Source organism: Bos grunniens, chromosome 9 (assembly GCF_055505025.1).
Source record: "Bos grunniens cultivar Pamir isolate PY7600 chromosome 9, Bosgru_T2T1.0, whole genome shotgun sequence".
In the NCBI taxonomy this organism is placed as follows: domain Eukaryota; kingdom Metazoa; phylum Chordata; class Mammalia; order Artiodactyla; family Bovidae; genus Bos; species Bos grunniens.
In genome coordinates this window covers 62274497-62297273 of record NC_141173.1, presented here as the reverse complement: position 1 = coordinate 62297273, position 22777 = coordinate 62274497, and the positions used below count along the sequence as shown (strand labels likewise).

At 38.7% G+C, this 22777-nt stretch overlaps 1 protein-coding gene across 4 annotated transcripts in view; it reads right to left on the bottom strand.

Moving 5' to 3' along the window:
* The window catches only part of RNGTT (RNA guanylyltransferase and 5'-phosphatase), a 242429-nt gene that overhangs the window by 10834 nt on the left and 208818 nt on the right, over positions 1-22777 (bottom strand). For 2 of the 4 annotated variants that reach the window (XR_015133147.1, XR_015133148.1), the window contains one exon: positions 12687-12871. The exons of the other annotated variants lie outside the window; for them this stretch is intronic. The gene's annotated coding sequence lies outside the window, so the exon portion shown is untranslated. The remainder of the gene's footprint in view (positions 1-12686; positions 12872-22777) is intronic. 4 annotated transcript variants of the gene reach the window in all.

The window sequence follows — 22777 nt, the reverse complement described above, 5'->3', positions numbered from 1 at the left end:
GAGAGTTCCAGAAAAACATCTACTTCTGCTTCACTGACTACACTAAAGCTCTATGACTGTGTGGATCACAACAAACTGTGTAAAATTCTTCAAGAGATGGGAATACCAGACCACCTGACCTGCCTCCTGAGAAATCTGTATGCAAGTCAAGAAGCAACAGTTAGAATCAGACATGGAACAACGGACTGGTTCCAAATTGGGAAAGAAGTATGTCAAGGCTATATATTGTCACCCTGCTTATTTAACTTATATGCAGAGAACATCATGTGAAATGCTGGACTGGATGAAGCACAAGCTGGAATCAAGACTGCAGGGAGAATTATCAATAAGCTCAGATATGCAGATGATATCACCCCTATGGCAGAAAGCAAAGAGGAACTAAAGAGCCTCTTGATGAAAGTAAAAGAGAAGAGTGAAAAAGCTGGCTTAAAACTCAATATTCAAAAAACGAAGATCATGGCAACCTGTCCCATCACTTCATGGCAAATAGATGGGAAAACAGTGGAAACAGTGACAGACTTTATTTTCTTGGGCTCCAAAATCACTGCAGATGGTGATTGCAGCCATAAAATCAAAAGACGCTTGCTCCCTGGAAGAAAAGCTATGACCAACTTAGACAGCGTATTAAAAAGCAGAGATATTATTTTACCAACAAAGGTCTGTATAGTCAAAGCTATGGTTTTTCCAGTGGTCATGTACGGATGTGAGAGTTGGACCATAAAGAAATCTGAGTGCCGAAGAAGTGATGCTATTGAACTATGGTGCTGGAGAAGACTCTTGAGAGTCCCGTGAACTGCAAGGAGATCAAACAAGTCCATCCTAAAGGAAATCAGTCCTGAATTTTCATTGGAAGAACTGATGCTGAAGTTGAAGCTCCAATACATTGGCCAAAGAGCTGACTCACTGGAAAAGACCCTGATGCTGGGAAAGATTGAGGGCAGGAGGAGAAACGGAAGACAGAGAATGAGATGGTTTGATGGCATCACCGACTCGATGGACATGAGTTTCAGCAAGCTCTGGGAAACAGTGATGGACAGGGAAGCTTGGCGTGCTGCAATTCACGGGGTCGCAAAGAGTCGGACATGACTGAACAACTGAACTGGTTAGGTTTTACAATCTGAACATGAATCTAATGAGGTTTCAGATGCAGACACTGAAGCCCAGAGTATTTAAGTAACTTGTATAAGGATACAAGTTGTATCGAAATTCAAATTCTAGGCCTCTGTGAGTAAAAAACCTGTGACTTCCTTTCCCCTCAGAATCTAGCCTCCAGGTTGAAAATGTATCACAGGAGGCAAATGTAGACTGTACTTGAGAGAGATTTTACTTCTTGTGTAATAAACTGTAATTTAAGTAGTCATTTCCAAGGATTACATTCCACTTGGGAGAGCCTGTGGGTGGGAGGCAAAGTGATGTGTGACAGATGAAGGGCAGGAGAACATAACATGCTGGTTTGAACCAATCACGATGTCTATCAAGTTTCTTTTTTCTGCACTTTCCAAACGCCCGCCATGTTGACCTGCATCAATCTCTGCTGTTTGCTATTCTGGTTGCGTGAGCACGAACCACAAATCATAGCAAATTGCAGAATTTCTCAATCATTAAGAATTTACAATAGGTTAATTTTAAAATGGGCTGTACTTCACAGCTGCAAAGCTTTTGTCTGATTTCTCAATCAAATGAGAAGCCATTATTGGACTGAAGACCTTTCCATGGGCATGACCAGTCAAAGGAAAAGGTCATGTGCACGGAACTGGCAGTTCTGCCAGGTAAGGTGAGGTAATGGTAACGGTTCACTAAACAGAGAGCCACACTCTATGGCACAATATATCGCTCTGTTTAGTACCAAGCATGATGAGAATTTATAAGTAGATCATGGGTTCAGTGCATGCTTGGGATAGTAAAAATGATACAAAACTAAGGAAAGCTTTACAAGCTACTGGCATACCTCAGTTTACTGCGCTTTGCTTTATTTCACTTCATAGATATTGCACTTTTTTTTTTTTGTAACAAATTAAAGGTTTGTGGCAACACTGTTTTGTCAGATGCTGGTTAGCATTTTTCAGCAAAGTATTTTTAAATTAAGGTATGTATATGTTTTTGGACATAATGCTATTACTGAACACTCAGTGACAGTGAAAGTCACTCAGTCATGTCCGACTCTTTGTGACCCCACAGAATTCTCCAGGCCAGAATACTGGGGTGAGTAGCCTTTCCCTTCTCCAGGGGATCTTCCCAATCTAGGGATCGAACCCACATCTCCCGCATTGCAGAGGGATTCTTTACCAACTGAGCTATCAGGGAAGCCTACTGAACACTTAATAGACTATAGTTTAGAGTCAACATAACTTTTATATACATTAAGCAACCAAAAAATTCATGTGACTTACTTTATTGTGATTATTTCGGTGGTCTGGAACCAAACACCAATATCTCCAAGGTCTGCCTGGATCATTAATGTGAGGAGACTAAAATGCAATATGCATGTCTAACACTTTTTATTACTAGTTATAAGTATGATGACAGACTTAACTGAAGGTGCTTGTTTTTTAAGATGTCTTTCTCACAGCCAGTGGAAATAATGAATAAAGTATATTTGAGTTTGATTAATGGTCCACCTACTGGCATAACAAACACCTAACTTAAAATCATGTTAATGGTCATTAAATATCCATGCTTAACAAAGTTCACAATACACTGAATCTTATGTTTGAGCTAGGAAAATCACTAAAGTGTCAATGCTAAATCCAATTTACTTCATTGAGTCCTCCATTTACTTTCCAAGGACTTGCTAATGATTTGGACCCAATAATGGTCATTTTTTATTCTTTAGTAATGCAGGATGATTACATATAACTTTATCTCTTTCCTCTCACCCATTTTTAAACCCAACTATTCAACTCTGCCCTTTTTATGAGACCTCATGAGAACTGTCCTCCAGCTTAGATCAATGTAGCATGTGGCAATAAACCAAAACGCTACCATAATAAGTAAAGATTTCCTTCCTGTTCTGCTTACCACTTAGAGAAAGAGAGAGGAAAAAAAAAAAAAAAAAAAAGAAAAGGCTGACATTCTTCCCTTTTGATTATCTTCAGAATAAACTCTTGTTTTAAAATGGCCTGATTTGCTCTAGCATCACTAATAGGCACTGCAGTCCACAGACCCATGACGCCTGTGAATCTTTAGCTCGGGGACAAAGAACTCCTTAGTTTAGTGATAATGCTCTGTGGTGACGGGACCCATCTGAGCAAACGAAGTTTTCCAGAATTCCATTCTTCCAAGTTGGTACCTCAAGTCAGGGCAGACTCTCATTGAGACTCTCCGACCACAGTAACTGTAACTTTGCCACGCACGCTGCATTCTGCTTTTATATATGCTTTCTCAACAAATGTATTTCTTCTTCTTTGAGAAAGAAATCCTGGAGCTACTGACAAACATTATACAAACACAGAGTGACAATATACTGCTCTGAACCCTAGAGTTCTATTTTGTATCTCTATATACTCTCTGAATGACATTCACAATGAATTTATTTAAATCTGCTTCATCAGCTCCAAGTACTGGAAATATCAGAAACTACTCAAAAGTTGAGTTTGAAAACAGTTAATATAAATTATCTTTATCAGTTGTCACAGTCCTTAAACACCTTCCTCAAAAAGAAAAAAAAATCTGTTTCCCCCCTAAAACATACTATAAATATCTTTCATAAAATCCACTATTTTGGAGTTAATAGCAAACTTGGAGGTCATCAAATAAAACACTTATTCTGAAATATCCAAGTACTAAAGTGCATCCTGCACTATCTCTATGAATTAATGTATTTTTATGAGTGTAAACAGTCATGCTTTGAGGTTATAAAACCAGCAGAAAAAGCAAATTCATTACTTTGGTAACTTGCACTCAAGACTAATTTAACACTCTTACCCAAGATACTATTTTTTTTTAATTAATTTTTATTTGAGTATAGTTGTGGCTTCCCTGGTGGCTCAGTGGTAAAGAATCTGCCTGAAATGCAGGAGACCCGGGTTCAATCCCTGGGTCAGGAAGATCTCCTGGAGGATGGTGTGGCAACCCACTCTAGTACTCTTGCCTAGAGAATCCCATGGACAGAAGAGCCTGGCAGGCTGCAGCCCACAGGGTGGCACAGAGATGGACATGACTAAAGTGACTAAGCAGCAGCAGTTTCTGAAGTATAGCAACTAAGATATTTATTTTCATTCGGAGTTATCTACTTTTAAAATTACTGACAGATTTTTTTCCTTCATGAGGAAAGGAAAGGGAGAGAACAAATAGTTTTTGAATACCTGACTTTGCAGTCAGCACTTTACGCACATTAGAAGGAAATGGCGGCCCAGTCCAGAATTTTTTTTTTAGCAACACAGGCATATTTTATTTTACATTTTATTAGCAGACAGATGGGCAGAAGAAGACAAAAATAAACCACTATAGGGGAAGTTGAACATGAAATGCCTCAGATAATTTTTTCTCCTAAGTTAAACTGAAGAAAAACATCTGTAATTTCAGCTAAGACAACTATTAAAGTCAGGTGTGTCCTGCTGGTTTCAGAAAAGTTGAAAATTTCATCTGAATTTTTGTAAATGTAAACCTTTTAAAAAATCAGGATGGGCATGGGGTGGGGCGGAGAGTTAATTTTCAGTGGAGAACTACACATTTTCCCCTTCAATCACTCACTATGTATTTTCCAAACCATAAGGAAACCAGCAAATAATTACTGGGAAAGAAGAAGGGACTACAAAAAAGTCTGGCTGGCAGAAGAAAACTCTGGAATGATGTGAAATGAAAGTGGGGAAGACTGTGAGAAGCAACAACAGAATCCTGATGATATACTCTGTCCACCCAGCCTCAAAATACACAGACATGAAGAGCATCCAGAGGCCTCTGCTAGAATCAGAAGGAACGTCAAATTGTAGGGTGGTTTCTGAATTCACGTTACACCAAACAGCACAACTGTACTCATAAAGTTGAGGCCTGAGCCTGAGACCTCCACTCCCAAAAGAAGTCACGTGCTCAAGGTCACCTGTGTTTTGTGTTCTTGGGACAGAGCTCTGGAACCAGCATCTGAGTTTCACAAGTCAGTCTGAACTATCCGAACGCCCACCTCCTAGGAAATCAACACACAGCCCAGTCTTTTCTGGAACGAACTGTACTCTCATCAGAGGCAAACCTAGCCCTCAAAAATAAAACCCCAAAGGGCTGAGAGGTACAATCTCCAACCTGGCCCTCTGGCTCCCCACCGCTCCAGTATTCTTGCCTGGGAAATCCCATGGACAGAGGAGTCTGGCAGGCTGCAGTCCGTGGCGTCACAGAGTCAGACACAACTTGGTGACTGAACAACAAGGGTCAGAAAGTTTAGCTCATTCTCTCAGGGCTGTTTTGAGATCTGGAGCTCTGCATTATACTGTCTCTTAGAAATATCTAGAAAATTCAACATGCTGGAGGAAAGGGAAAATTTTATTGCTGTTCACTCCCAATCAAGAAATTACTGAACACCTAAACCAAAGAGCTAATGGAGTATACTTTGCAATCACCATAAACTACAGGGGACAGTGGATTCCTTTAGGTCACAGTAAGTTTATTGTAATATAATCTTCTAAAATAGATATGATAAAAAAAACAGAGGCTACATGTGAGAAAAACAAACAAAAATGAGCAAACAGACAAAAAATTCACCAGCCTCCAGTGCCACGGGCTGGCTAATAGTAGTGTGGAGAAAAGAGGCCTGGAAACAAGTTACCAGGAAAATCTCTAAAGTGGTGGGGGAAGACGTGGAGAAGGAGACAAAGGAAGTTCTCAGTGTCCTAAGCCAGGTCTGTGAAATGAAGATAAAGTGCTTTTCAGCTGAGTAATATACAACAGAGAAGGCTCCAGTGATTGGAGGCTCACATGATTTCTGTCATGTGATTTTCAGTCTTTTCTGTCATGGCAACTGGTTTATCTGCTTTTGTTTTCCCACCTTGGAGGGGTGGTGTGGGATCTTTGCAAAGAATTATGCGTGTATGTAAAATGCACAAAAATACGATTATGTAAAGATTTCTACATTTAGAAGGATCTGATTGCCTGATTTTGGGGAGATCAGCATTCACAACTCCTGAAGGTTACATTTGGAACCAGATTCAAGTTCTCATTTAGTTTCCTCCCTCCTTGACTCCCACATTCCCTTAGGTTTTTGTTCTCATCTGGTCCTGATGAGGACAGTGGCAATGTCCCCTCGTGGGAATAAAGGACGAAAATCAAAATCACACAGACAATCCTCCCCCTATCCCACGCATGCATACTTGTCTTTGCACATTCACCACTCAAGCCTCCAGAGTCTATTCTGAATAAGGTGGCTGCGGTTGCCTGCTAGGAAGGAAATTATTCTCTGGGCTGTAGCACTAAATTACCTGGAATTAAGTATGAAGATATAAAGTAGGTGGCTTTTTACTTTTCCTCTAACAGGTACCTAGCACAATCTTGGTGCTTAATAAAAATAACACATCAGGTATGTGGCATGCTTGGCAGGAACGCTTTTAAATCATGTTATAAGACGTCCTCACAGTAGTGTGCCTCCCTCTAATTCTAAGTCAGCTCAGCCCTGCGACTACAGAAATCACTGAGCAAGTTTCTGACAATGCTCCTCCCACCAGTGCCAACCTGGGCCATTGCCAACTTTTAGGCCAGGATACCTGCCACCCTGAGTGCCCGTGGCTTCCACTGTGGTGTTTCACTGTGCCAGAAGCATGCTTGCTACTTGAGGGTCTGCTCTGGCCAAATGACAGTACAGGAAGGATGCCTGTCTGGGGGCTTAATTCATAACTGGAATGTTGGAAAGTAACAAGCTGAAGACACTCCATCGCGTGCTTTGCGTGCCAGCTGCCAGCTGCCACGGAAGAAGGGTGATGGCCTCCTGATCCTGTCTGTGCCTGGAAGCTCCAAATTACCACCGCTTTAACTGTCCTGCCACCACACTTCAGGTGTTACCACTTCTCTTTCATTTTTGCTTTTCAAATGTTTCAGGAACAACAGAATCCCATTCATCTAATTGGTGCCAAAGTATAGTCATGCTCCCCCAACTATGGTGTTCAATGCACAGTCTTGTCCTCTTCTGTCCTCAGGAAAGGGTGGGGGTGGGGATAGTAAGTCCCTGTTTTACCACTCGCACAGCAGAGTCTGGAGTTTCCCCAGCAGATGAATGCTATGTAGCCCCAATCCAAAGTCTGCTGACTGCAGAGCAAACAGCTGAATTTAACCCCAAATTAACCATGAAATATGAACTCCGGGTTAAACAGGTTGGCAGCAATTTGGTAAATTAGGGAAAGTGGCAGAGTGAACTTCTGGGATTTTTTATTTTTAATCTGACATTAAAAGGAAAAGTAACTCATTCTTAGTTTTATTTATTTTTTTTTGCCCTCTCCTCCATCCACCCACCCTGTTTTATTTTCCTTAAATAACTTTTTAGAAATCAAAATCCAGCAGAGAACAATTATGTTAATAATGCTGGGAAATTTGTTTGCTTTGTTAAATTGGGCTTCAAAAGCACTTCAACTTACATGTGTGATCACAAGTAATGCCTGTTCTTATATCCATTTAAAATGTTTACCCTATTACAGCTTATTATAAATGTGAGTCTCAGATGCAGCACCATGGCTGCTCATTTTCCAGACCACAATTTTATGATAATCATATGAAATGTATTCATGTGTCAACAGCCCTGCCTAACAATGCCCCAAATGGGGTTGTTTGCAAGACTGTGTTTCCAACAGACACAGAGTTCTGTGCTCCAGGACATTAAGAAACTGCTACAAGCAGAGAGCTCTCTATTTGACTATTTTAAATGAGTTTGTAACATAAACTCTTTCGCTACACTTAGCTCAGTTTAACTATTATGATCTCAGAAAACAGGTGAGCTCCAAGAAGAAAACGGACCCTAAATAGCCACACATGATGGGATAGATGGGTTCAGTTACTCTTATTTTATGCTTGGAGTCTCTTTCTGAGCCACCTTCAAGTGCCAGAGGTGATGGACTACAACATTCTTCTGTACTTGACGTTCCCCTACTGCACACAGTGATGAAAGCTATGTGGAAGATACTTTTTGTCACCCTGGCATCTCATAAAGAAGTAAGAGAACACTTATAAGATATGCAGATCCAAGAACTGAAAACAGAAAATGGGTCCAGAGGGGCCCCTCACTTTCCAGTATTGGTTTCTCCACATACTCACAACTTCCTCACTTTTGTGACAAGTAGCCCATATAACTGCCTAGTTCTAGGGGTTGCAATCTCAAGTTTTTCAACTCAGCATTTTTTCAGGCTCTATTAAACAGGTATTAGGCCAAGTGCTTTTACGCTCTTTGCATGTGTACTAAGTCACTTTAGTCGTGTTGACTCTGTGCGATCCCATGGACTATAGCCTGCCAGGCTCCTCTGTCCATGGGATTCTTTAGGCAAGAATACTGGAGTGGGTTGCCATGTCCTCCTCCAGGGGATCTTCCTGACCCTGAGATTGAACCCATGTCTCTTACATCTCCTGCATTGGCAGGCAAGTTTTTTACCACTAGCACCACCTGGGAAGGCCTTTTCACTCATTATTTCAAGATGTGTCCACATGCAGTGGATCATTTACTTTCTAGAGGGAGGAGCAGGCACGTACTGGCAGAAAGTAGGATCACGTGGAAATAAGCCATATATTATCTTTTGCTTCATTCTTGTTTCTCCTGCTAGGACCACCTCTCTGAATTAATAACAGGTTTGTGCAAATGCTTAATTTACCTTAAGACAATTCACTTTTTATAGCCGAGTGCTTTAGAAAGAGTACCAAGTCCAGAATCTTGGCTAGAAGGGAGCATAGGAGCTCACCTAGGCCTCTTTCTCTTTTTAGACTGAAAACAATGAGGTTCACAGAAAGCCTGCAATTTGTCCAAAGTATATGGTTCTGTAGGGGTAGAGTCAGAATGAGGGTCCAGACTCCCTGCATTTCAGTCTTGCCCACTGACCCTGTGGTCTACGAGGCAACCCTTCACCAGTAACCTGGGTAACTCAGCAGGTCAAATTTCTACTTGCAGTCACACAAGTTTCACCAAAGAGGAGGAAAATGTGTGACCCAGCTTATCCCAACCTACTATGGACACACACACACAAACACATCTCATAAAACGATTTATATCTTGACGTGGTACACTTTGCTGTTTTTCCTTCTATTTCATTCCATTTCATGAAAATCAAAGACAAAACTGGTTGAGATCCATGTAACTGCTCTCAAGACCAAGCACCAAAGTTAGGAAAAAACTTCATGGAGTATATTAAGAAAATAATAAATTAATTTCAAACAACTAACAAGGAAGTTAAGGGAGGCATTTTACCATTTCTGGTCTTAAAGTATATGAAAAATGGAGGCGGACAACTCTCCGGGTAGCAAGTTAGACCCCACTTTACGGCTCCTTCACCTTTTCCACGTCCTCTCCTTTCCCAGAGTGATACCCATTGGAGAGGCTGCCCTGCGCCAGGCAAATGCTCTCACCCATCTCTCCCATGGCCCCTCGGCACAACACGCTGGCCTTGAAGAGCTGAGGCTTGACTTTAGTAATTTCAGATGACATTTCCTTAGAGAATTGAGTTTATTCTGTCAACTCCTGAAATACCACGTGATTTATTATTTCAGAATATAATTTCTTCCTTCTGTTTATGTTCCCCTTCATTAGATGGTAAGCTCCTTGAGCAAACAAAACAAGGGTCCTTGTTTCGTTCAGTACCAGAGCTCACTGCACACATAAAAAGTGCTCGATAAATGTTAAAGGAAAAAAAAAAGAAGAAAGTTGAAATGCATTATACAAAGAATTTATAGAAATGACATCAGATTTTGAAATATTTCAGCTGTTATTAAATGATTTTCATCTCTTGGACTGATCAGGCTCTCACGTCATCTTTGCTTCCCCTGTGGCTAACCACCACTCTTTAAACAGAATTACTTTCTCTGGGAAGCCTGTTCTGACTCCACAGACTGTCTGCTTCATTGATATGCTCTCACAGTACCTTATTCTTCCCCTTATCTTAGAAAAATAGCCTATTGAATTCTCTACATATAAGACTTGACAGTAAGCTCCATCAGGATGTTGCTTTAATACAATGCCTCTCATGCAGTATGTCCTCCATTAAAAATTTTGCATGCAAACATGCATGAAAAGTTCTGTACTTCTGAGCTGAAAACCAAACCAAACCAAAATTTTATAAACCCAACCTAATGACCTGATCCTATGCTGCTGCTGCTGCTAAGTCGCTTCAGTTGTGTCCAACTCTGTGCTACCCCATAGATGGCAGCCCACCAGTATATGGATCAATCACAGCTTTCTGAGTAGAAGTTCCTTTAAACCATGCTGCCACATAAAATTAGGCTTCTCCTTTGTGGCTGTGGGTACAATTTCCAGTGAAAGAAGAAATAGGATGTCAGCTATTGAGGAGAACTGAAGGGGTAAAGAGGAAGGAGAAAATAAGCAAACACAACATCTACCATTCATTTTCATGTCAGATGGAAAATAAACATACAAAATAGTTAAGGCATCCCACTGTATCATATTCATTATAAAACAGAATTTTCTGCTTCCTAAAATATTAAAGATGATTATGCATCCACCCAGTATTTATCAATATTGTTTATAGTAGGAAAAAAGATGAATGTATCATTCCTTTTTGTATCAAATATACAAGTAGGAGAAGCACAAGAAAAATATACGATGTAAATATGCAAATTTTAAATAAGTAATTCATCTACATAGCTAAAGAGGAGAGTCAAAAAGCTAGTTTAAAACTCAACATTCCAAAAACTATGATTATGGTATCTAGTATCATCACTTCATGGGAAGTGGGAAAACAATGGAAACAGTAACAGATATTATTGTCTTGGACTCCAAAATCACTGCAGATGGTAACTGCAGCCATGAAATTAAAAGATGCTTGCTCCTTGGAAGAAAAGCTATGACAAACCTAGACAGTGTATTAAAAAGCAGGGACATCACTTTGCCAACAAAGGTCCATATAGTTAAAGTTATGGTTTTTCCAGCAGTCATGTATGGATGTGAGAGTTGGACTATAAAGAAAGCTGAGCTCCAAAGAATTGATGCTTTTGAACTGCGGTGCTGGGGAAGACCCCTGAGAGTCCCTTGGACAGCAAGGAGATCCCAATCAGTCCATCCTAAAGGAAATCAACCCTGAATATTCATCAGAAAGACTGATGTTGAAACTGAAGCTCCAATACATTGGCCACATGATGGGAAGTACTGACTCACTGAAAAAGACCCTGATGCTGGGAAAGACTGAGGGCATGAGGAGAAGGAGACAACAGAGGACGAGATGGTTGGATGGCATCATCAACTCAATGGACAGGAGTATGAGCAAACTCCGGGAGATAGTGAAGGACAGGAAAACCTGGCATGCTGCAGTCCATGGAGTCTCAAAGGGTTGGACACAACTTAGTGACTGAACAACAACTGACAGGAACTCAAATATCTTTATAAACATTAGCCCTTCACATTCTCATGAGCTAGTTTTACAAGATTCCTATTTTAAACAGTGACTTAGGACCTATGTAAATAAGGATAAATTCAAAATAATTCCTGCCTTCCTGTCTGCCACTCTAAACTGAGCCTAATTTTCCATGTATTTTCCATAATAAATCTTAAGTAAGATCTCCATAAAAATTTCCTATCGAGAACAGACTTATGGACACTTTTTTTCTGTGTTTGGGGTGTGTGTGTGCACATACACGTTATGTACATGATAGGTATGTTTATGCTGTGTGTATACATTTTTTTTTCAAATTTTAAATATCAAATCCAGAGTTTTTAGAAAGCATGTAGCTGCTATTTGGATATTTAAAAAAACAACTAAAACAGAGACGGAGTAATAAATCAAACCTTGCGATGAGGCTAGGAACAGAAGGCTCTTTTGTCATTTTTGAACCTTCCAAGGCCTAAAGATAAACAAATCTCAGCCCTCAATTCCTCCATGTCTGGGGCCACATCTAGCACCTGCCCTGTAGAATGAGGAAGAACGCCTCATCAGACCACCGTCTGTCACATGAGCATTGCTGAGCTTCTCGGAGCAGACTCAATGCTTTCAAGAAAGATAGTATGGTTGCAGCATCTCCTAGACCTGCCTTATTCTGAATTCAGCTCTTTCAAGAAGGCTGTTCTAAAGAAATTCCAGTTTATTATTGCCAATGAATACATGACCCCTTGGTAAACTAGACCAAATTCATAACGAAGGGCAGACATATGCTACCAAGAGGCCACAGACTGTGTTTACAAAATTCAGAGAGCTAGTCATGGAAGGTTTCAAGCTTACTTTCTCCTGACTCCAAAGCTCTTAACCATGTGATCTGAATAGGATTCTCAAAACATTTATTTTATACGACTTTGAATGTGTTCACGTTCCTTTTATAAATCCTTAAAGTCAGAAAACTCATAAATTACTGCCTTTTAATTTTGGTTGAAAAGAAACTAGAAAACAAGACATGACTTACTGAAAAAACATATTTTTAATTTAAAAAGCTGTATTAAGACAAAGACAAGAACCCCAAATCTCATACTTAATCCTGAGTTCCTTCCAACATACCACACTACTTCTTTTTACTTCTTTAGTTAACCATATAGCATGCAATTTAAGGACAGCTTGGTACAATATTTTCCTCACCTTGCTAGATATTTGAGACAAGTTAGGAAAGAGTGCTACAAAAGATGCACTGGAGAAGGAAATGGCAACCCACTCCAGTGTTCTTGCCTGGAGAATCCCAGGGACGGGGGAGCCTGGTGAGCTGCCATCTCTAGGGTCGCACAGAGTCGGACACGACTGAAGCGACTTAGCAGCAGCAGCAGCAGCTACAAAAGAATATAAGGAACTGTGGATTAGGTAGAACTAGAAGAAACTCTTGGATTCTGGTGCTTTTGATACATGGGTGTTGTGCTGCGTACGGCACAAGCATTAGGCTCTATGCTACGTCCCTCTATGCTGTTCAGGTTGTAAGCCACATAACCTGGAGCACAGTGCTTAGAATCTGCCAGATGGTTGCTGTTGGTCTGAACCAGTTAACCTGTGTAAACCATTTGGTACAGACATCAGGGACTGCAATTCTGTTTGCCTGCTTTCCTGTTATTTTCTGGGGTTGTTCTGCACTCAATTTATGTAAGGAAAATATGATCATGTATTACATAAACAGAAGAATTCTTCTTCCATTCTATTTATGTTAACTTCCATGTTAAACAGAAAATAAAACTAAATAAACTGAAGAAACTAAACCCCATGCAGTTCACCCTGACTTATTCAATATATGCGTCACTGAATATACTTTATACAGCATACACATGTGGCGATGGTACTGGTGGTGGTTGAGTTGCTAAATCACGTCTGACTCTTTGTGACCCCACGGACTGTAGCTCACCAAGTGCCTCTGTCCATGGAATTTCCCAGGCAAGAATACTGGAGTGGGTAGCCATTCCCTCCTCCAGAGGATCTTCCTGATCCAGGAATCAAATCTGCTTTTCCTGCATTGAAGGCAGTCTCCTCCATCACAAGCATTTTCTCCACTGCCGGGCCACCAGGGAAGCCCCCTCATGGCATATATATACACTTCTATATAGTATAAAAATATTAATGGTACTAGAGGAAGACAAATACTTGACTATTAGGTTTACTTTTATTCTATTATCAATCTGAATTGGAAAAGGCTGGCTTTTCCATGAGGTTATTGATAAATTATTAAAGTCACAACTGGCTTTGAAACAACACCTTGAGCTCAAAATCAAAATGTCTCCTGAAGTTAGACCCTGCAGTACAGACGGGAACTCCTAAGCACAGTCACATGCTCTAGTTTTTAGGAGAGGTGTATCAGCTTTCCAAGAAACAGACCTGTGGTGTTAGTTATGTACTCATGCAGTTTCTCATGTTAAAGTTCTTCACATGAAGGAAAAAGTCAAAAGAAAGTATCTCAGAAGACCCTAATGATCTGGATCCCAAAGTTGATAAAAGACTAAAGCCCCTATTTATAATGACTGGCTACAAGCTTTAGAGATGAAGTGAGGCAGGGGTAGAAGGAAACATCATTTTCTAAAATGACTTTTATAAGCCTGATGCAAGATGCTTTATCCACACTATTCCACAGAATAAGGCAATAACTCTAAGGAGGAGACACTGTCATTCCCATCTGATAGATGAGAAACCAAGGTACATACACTGGATGACAATCCCACCAGATTCACCTAGTTCTTGTCTATCCTACGGTTCAGGGATTGGTTTGCTTTTCAACTGGATGGCAAATCATCCTTGTGCATTTTAACAGATTCATGAAAGAATTTCCATAAAGATTTCTAAAAGCTAATTATGAAAATTAATCCCATACCCCATAAATGGCATAAACATGTCTCACACACCAGCCTGCCACATTTCTCACAATTAAATCTCAGCCAAAAAAAAAGCACAAAAGCCAAAACAAGCTAAAAAACTGAAGGGTTCTATTCTTTTTGATAAGATGTATCTTCTTCCTAATCTTTCAGATTTCTCTATTGGTTACATAGCATAAGCAATTTTCTCACAGGAAATCTCCTGTATTTATAGCAAGCTAATTGCTCTCTAGAAGTGATTGTCATAGTATGTGGATGGTTTTGGATTCAGTTTTGTCAATAGCTGGGAAATTAATTCATGTCTCATCCCATGCAAGCTTTATGTTTTAAGAGATTAAAAACCACTACACAGACCGATTACCAGGGAATTTCTGAAGACTACTTTTAATTTAAAAATTCATTAATATACTTCCTTGTGGATGAGACAATCTATGAAACTGTTTGCTATGGTCAGCTCAATGTTCCATCTAATTGTGAGGGGAAATATCTGTTTATTAAAAATAACAGCTTTATGCTTTAAAGTTTAAATTAAAAAAAAAAGTTTATCTTTTAATAAATGTGCTACATTGACATAAAGACAAAAGATTCCAGCCAATAAAATGCTTACTAATCTTATATACCAAAAGTTACAATATGCTACTTACTACACAATGACTGTTTTCTCTCAAGAGAGAAATATAAGCAACATTTTGCAAACTTCATCTTGTTGAAATATATTCCCGTCTGCTGAGCTTCTTATTTTGTACCAGCAAAAGAGAAATATACCACTTTTGCTACTGTCAAATAAAAACTATTTAAATGATTACCAATTTTGACTCTTGCTCTAATTTTTTTTAGCTGCATGCAGTAATACACTTTCAAAAAATGATGTCAGGGATGTCTCTTTACTACAGCAAAATATTAAAATAGATAACTGGTGTTATCAATGTATGGTGCACCCCTGAAGAATAATATGGAGAACATTTTTTTAAAAGAGGTGACATCTATTTCTTTATTTCTTTATATTGAGTCCCTCTAAGGCACGTGATACCATCATTATAAAGGCCTCTAGCAATTATGAGGGTTTTGTATAAGTAACCCTAAAAAGTTTAATATGTTTCCAGGATCATTCATTAACATTCAGAGCACCTACTATTCATCTACTTCAGTGGGTGGGATACATACTTTCTCAATTCAAACATGGAATGTTTCAGTGGCAAGTAAAGATCTACATATGCAAAATCCTAAAAGTTAAATAAGAATACAGGAAAATAAACGATTTTATAGACAGTATAAGATTATTTGCCAAGTACATGACATAGATTATATACCATTCCCAGAAAGAAAGGACTGTTCCTTAACAGAAATGGGCTCATACCTCCCTTACTGTTCTCACCGTACAGTCTTTGCTTTTTAGCCATTTGTATACATATCTTACCCATAGAGGAGGAAATGGCAACCCACTTGAGTATACTTGTCTGGAAAATCCCATGGACAGAGGAGCCTGGAGGGCTAAAGTCCATAAGATCACAGAGAGTCGGACACGACTGACTGACTGAGCACAGCACACATACACACCTTAAGTTCCTGAAAAGGCAGATTTTACAATTTTTCATTTCTGAATCCCATCACAGTACTGAAAGATAGCCAGCACTTGGCATATGCTCAATCAATGTTTATTTGAGCACCTGAATAAATCAATGACTGATGACAATGACAAAGGTGGTGAAGACAACAGCCACGCTCAGGGCCAGGCAATGTTCTAGGTGTCTTGCGTGCATTAACTAATTTACTGTTAGTTTTCTCTTGGTATTACCATTGAGAGACCAGCTTGCCCCCACTCATCTAACTCCTTCACGCCCTTCCATTTTGGGCTTAAATTTGACTTCTTTAGGGAGGTCTTCCCAACTCACTAGAAGAAGATACAAACCCTTGCCCTCTATCCAAATTACCCCTTATCTTCCCTATCATTATAATCACTTCCCTATAATTATATCACTCCTGAAGACCTGATTCAGTCAGCAGTCTGGTACATTACACAGTAAACTACACCAAAGCAGGGACCATGTCAGTCTTATTCACTGCTCTGATCCCAATGTCTCTCCAAGAACATGGCACATAATGGGTACCTAATAAATTTAAGTTTAATGACTGAGTGATGCAGGAAGTCATTAAATGTTCATATCAAAAAAATATGCATAACAAAAAATAAGCAAATCTGAGATGATTTGAAAGAGTCAAATATAACTGTCCAGAAGGTATCTGAAGATTCAAAACTGTGGTTTAAGAGAAAAATGAGGTAAAGATTTGAGAGTCACCAGGAGGCTATTACTCCACAGCTATAAATGACCACATAAAACTGTGGCATTATGGATGACCCATTTCTGAATACATATTAATTGTATATTCAGGAGAACCCAGCATCTTATGTTTAAGTTGTAAGCCCCCAAAAGAAAATCAGAAAGGGGCCTTATCAACTGTAAAATTAATTAAGATGAAACCATCCTCTAAGAGGTTCCTCTTAATAAGAATATAGTGCCATTTTAAGTGCCTGGAACCTGCCATCAGCATATTTCTAGTTTGGTAGAAAAGCTTCCAGTTTATGTGGAAGCTATCCTGTGTGTTTTCTTTGAAACGACCATGGTGAAGCTGAACTACACTGACACCGTGCTATACACCAGGAGCACTCAGGCAGCAGAGATGAGCTTTGCGTTGTAGACATGAGGGAAGCATCTAAATCTGCAGATGTGCCTAAAAGAGATGTGTGGATTACAAGCCACGCAGCACTACTGCCGCAACACAAACATGAAAACTCCTGCACAGCACTGGCTGACAGGAGAAAAGAAGGCAGAACTGTTTCAGCCACTCTGCCTGAGAAGCCTGAAGATACACACGTGTTTTGGGAAAAGTACTATTAAGTTCCAAACCTGTTTTACATCACTTGGGGTGGCTGTGAGTAGCGGTGACAGAGACATCAACGACTGGCACGGTGAGGAAAAGAGACGGTGAGGAAAGGCAGCAGCGGGCTCACTGAAGAAAAGAAACCACTGCAGATGAAAGAATGTCATTTCCGAGCAGAGCTGCTGAGGCTTTCTGACTTCTTGGCTGTATTCACACTTATACAACCAGTAAGCAGAACTACGTTCAAATATTTAGGATCGTGAGAACCAGTGTACATAATTAAAAGAAAAAAAGGGTAAGTTTGTAGGCCGTTCTAGCAAACAAAACGTTACAGAAGTGCAGTACTGTCTTGAGGCAAACACAGCAGAATTAATACCTTATTTAAAAAAAAATATGAATGCAATAACAATGAATGAAAGTACCACACTTTTTCTAGGAGGGTGTATAGACACCTTTAGTCCCACTGGTCAAAGCTTATGGATGTATATAATTGGGTGCAAATTAAGGTTACTGATTTAACAAGTTTAGTTCCTAACGTTCCCTAGAAATTTTGGCACTTTTTAAGTTACTGACAGGAAAAAAAAAAGCAGCAAGAAAGGAACTGTCAGAATTTGACTCTGAGAAATAATAGTTGACAGCAAATTACAAACCCCAAAGCACAATCATCCTGGGCCACTTTCTGAAGCAATAATTGGTTTAAGATGGCTTGGGCTTCCCAGGTGGCACTACTGGTAAAGAATTTGCCTGCCAATGCAGGAGACATAAGAGATACAGGCTCAGTCCCTGGGTCAGGAAGATCCCCTGGAGGAAGGCATGGCAACCCTCTCCAGTATTCTCTCTTGCCTAGAGAATCCCATGGACAGAGGAACGTGGCTGGCTACGGTCCATAGCGTCACAAAGAGTCAGACACGACTGAAGCGACTTAGCATGCAGCATGCACAACTGGTTTAAGAGGAATGAGGCTATCACTTTATTAAAACACAGGCAAATAGCCCAAGATGATACTCAAAGTTATGTAAATTATAGAACACTTTAAGGAGGTAGAGTTACTTTCAATGTATCAAAGGGAAAAAATTAACATAAATGCTTGCTTAGAAAAGCTACATGGGAAAATTTTCATTAAATGATGAAGATATTGGGTAACTGAACTCTTCATTGTCTTGCATTTCTATGGAGCTTGCTCTATTCAATGCACAGTTGTGTGAGTTGACTCCCTTGGAATACATGATCAACATCTCCAATGGAAAATTTAAATTAGCAATATTTTCACAAAAACAGTGCTGTAAAGAACAAAGAGACTGGGCTTAGGGAGTCAGGAGAACCTGAGTTCTGATCCCAATTACAATATATCATTTACTGGTTGCATGACCAGGGGTTAAGTTATTTAACCTCTCTGTGTCTTGATTTTCTCATCTGTAAATAGAAATAGTATTTACTTTGTAAGACTTTATAAACATTAGGAGGTATAATATATCCTGGGTATATAATATGCACTGAATAAAAATGATTTCTTTTGCACTTCATAAAAATACCTTATTTTTTTTCTATTCCTAGTACAAGCATATGCTAGCATTCCATTTATGCCAGAGCTGTTTTTGTATATTATCACTGATCTTCACAAAAACATTTAACTTTAAAAGTAATGTCAAAGGTTTTTATTTCCAAAAGAAAGAATATATATATATGTATATAAAATCAGAAATATGCAAATTCTACTACGGGGTAGTATATCACTAGAGTTCAGGTTTCTGCTTCCAGATTACTGTGTAGAAACACTGAAGGAAATTTTAATGAAAATGGTACACTAGAGGAGCTAGATTTTTAGACTTATTTGTGTATTCTTTGTAAACAATTATTTAACTCAATAACACAGTGTTGATGCTGTTTTAAAAGTCAAAATCTTGAAGATAACTCTCTAAATAAATAAGTTGTGAAAGCAACAACAAAGGGTAATTATCACCTTCTGTGGGGAAAAAGGTATTATGAACTGATTTCCTTCTCACAATAAAAATCTGCGCTGAACAAACCTGAACCAATCAATTTGTTGTGTTTTTCCAGAATACAGTCCCCCCTGTGAAAACTATGTCTAACAGACTCAGGTTTAATCTTAACTTCTCAAGACACACAAAAGGAGATGAAAATAACTGAAAAAACAACTATGGAAAACCAAGATCTTCCGTGACTTGAACTGTCAGATTCAAAAGTATAACTAGTCACATTAAGAAAGGTTCTCTAGTGCATTCACTTCCTGTCACAAATAATAGTTCCACTTGAGCAGGAAGAGAATGACGGGAAAAAACAAAACAAATAGAAACATTAATTTGAACTATTTTTATAGTAGTTCCACTTCAAATAATGTGAAGAAGATATAAAAACATTTTACTACCTGACAATTATGACTTTAGGAATCCAGGACCCTTCTGTCATTGTCCATGGCAGTGAGCATTGTTGTTAGTGACTTTATCTGGGCCTACAGAAGCCATCTGAAATACTCAAATGAATCACCAAGAAAATGTCTGTTCTTGATGGTGAGTTTGGTTCTCACCTAAACTTTTCATTTTTCTCTAAAAAAGTGTTAGGCCCCCCAGCCCAGTTCCAAATTAAAATTTCTTAAAATGGTCTGTATAGTTTCACTGTTAGTGTGGCTGTTTTTTGTTTCTGTTTTTTTAATTCTCTTAACACTGATTTACCTCTTCAACCCTATCTCGGATTACTTTCTTAAATAAACTGCTTTTATACTCAAGGCAAAACTTTTATAGCTCCACTCCATGTTTTATGTCTTCTGCTTCCCTAGAACACCTGTCATCCTCTTATTCTTAACAGTAAACAGAGAAAGACAAAGTCTCAGTCTCTCTCTCTCTCTCACACACACTGTTATATACCTAATTGGTAGAACACAGTTCTTCTTCACTTTATAAATCCCACTTCAACTGCCCCAGCACACAGTTCTTCCTCAACTTCTGACATTTATAGCGAAGTCCAAGCAAACACATCACTTCCTACCTTTCATTATATATCTTTTCACAAAGAGATTCCTTTCCATGTCACCAACCAGACTATTAATAGGTTGGGGGCAGATAAAATATTTTTTAAGTTTTATTGTATTTTTTAATTGAAGTATGGTTGATTTACAGTGTTGTGCTAGTTTCAGGTATACAGCAAAGTGATTCGTTTATATTTATATATATATATTGTTTTTTCAGAGTCTTTTCCTTTATAGGCTACTGAGAAAATATTAATCTTTATATCCCTGTCTTCACCAAAATACCTGTATATATATACCTAATTAATGCTGCCTTTTGATTAGCAGGTCAATTCTGTGATACGGAATGGATAAGAGAATAGTATGTATAGTCAAAGGGATAGAGAACTGTCAGCATTAGAGGGATGTGGGAGGTAGCAGAAACAAGGGGACAAGAGCATGGGAAAGCCCAGTGGAATTTACCTTTGCTACAGTGGGCAACAGGAAGCCACTCTTGGTGATGATTTAAAAACAAACAACAAAAAAAGCAAACTAGTAGGCAAGGTTCTCAAGGTCCAAAACAGGTCACTGAATTTATACCAGAGAGTGTCAAGATGCCTACAACAGAAACTATCAAGGAGCAGGAGGCTTGAAGGAAGAAAGCGACATGGCTCTACCTCAAGTCACTCAGGTGACCATTAGTTAACTGCCAACATGACTGAGTGAAGCAGAGGCCTGGCCCTGAAGAAGGCAGATTTATTAAGGACATTTGTGACTCCACCAAGAATGAGGAGAATTCAAAAGAATAGACATGTCTTCACTTTTTTCTCCCATTTTCCATAATTGCATTGATTTAGTAAATCATAAAGGCTATTGAAAATCCTCAACAGACTCAAGATTTTATTCATTATGGATAAGAAGCCCTATGAGGGCATGGGAGTCTAAATTCTTTTAATAGGATAAAGAGAATGGAATAATTTATCACTGGTAGTAACTTACTCTACTAATACAATGTCTACCTTTTCCTTGCGTGGCCCCATGCCGCTGCAGAAAACTCCACTTTGTGACATCTCATGACCTATATCATATGCATGTTGCCTTATTTCATTCATCCTTTTGCTAAACCATAACCACCCTGAGAACATCTCTCTGCTTATTTTCACTGTCACTGCTTTCGACATCATCCAATTACCCTTGTGCTATGCAACCAACCTACTCATCCTGAAACTTAGAAAACATCTGTTCCTTCTCTGCAATTCTGCTCTAGTTCCTTCTGTGGCTAAAATCAGCCCTGAATCATCAAAATTCCTCCAAGATACACTGATCTTGAAAAACATTAAAATGCTTTAATTCCAGCTATGCTCACAAAGCATACTCAACTTTGAGTCAGAAAATGAGAAACTGTTTTTCACTTTATTTAGCAAAACTGTCACACCTGGTGGGAAAAAATCTTGCATAGGAGGTACTTTTTCTTTCTGAGCTAATCAAAGCACAAAAAATGCTCAGGTGATTTGTTTATATACCTGATTTCTTCCCAGCTGGTTCGTAAATAAATAGATTTCTAGAGACTATTTTAAATTAATAACCACATAATACTTTCACCCAAATCTCTTGGATATTAAGAAGTAATAAAGATAAAATAAAAAGCATTTACTACAAAAGAAAAACAACAAGGAGGGTGAGCCTCTCTAAAGCCTTTTTAAAAAATCATGGCTAAGGAGAAATATATGACACAATAAACTCCAAAACAGATGCTTTGGGAACAAAAAGGAAAATACTCCACAACTAGATCAGAAGATATTGTAATTAGAAGCCTTTTAATCTCTTAGCAATTCACAAATGTTCTCAATACAAGACTCTCAGCTTTTACTGTTTACAATTAATGAGCATAAACACTTAACAATGACTAAATAGGTAGCAGAGGTAAGATTGTAACTTTGTGCTCTTTATACTCTCATCTCTTTATTCGTAAATAAACCACAATGACTCCATCGTGATCCTTGTGGTAGAATCCTATTTCCTCTGGTCAAGTCATTTAGTCTAATCTGGGTCTTAACTGGTATTACACCAATTACAAGGATAAATCTCACCAGCTGTACAAGCAAAACTCAGAAGGGTTTCAAGAAATATAATATACTATATATAATGTAACATAAAGAGTAATTACTAAATAGCATCCACTAAAATAATACTCCATAGGACACAATATAATATAAACTATCTGTTGTCTTCTATGTCTTCCTGATCCATAAAACTGAAAATGCTAAGAGTACCTATACTTTACAGGCTGTCTGAGAATTAATTAGAATAGTGCCTGACACTTGGTGCTCAATAAATGTTGGTTATGATTTTTATTTGCTTGATAACAGTACTAACTGAACTAATTGTTTATGCTTTTGCTTTTTAAACAAATATATTACCCTGTTTTCCTTCTTTGTGTTAGAAAGTTTTCAAATACTGACAAAGCATTAAAAAAAAAAAAAATTAGATATCCAAAGAGAGAAACATGGTTGTAACATTTGATAAAATGCAAAAAAAAGAAAAAA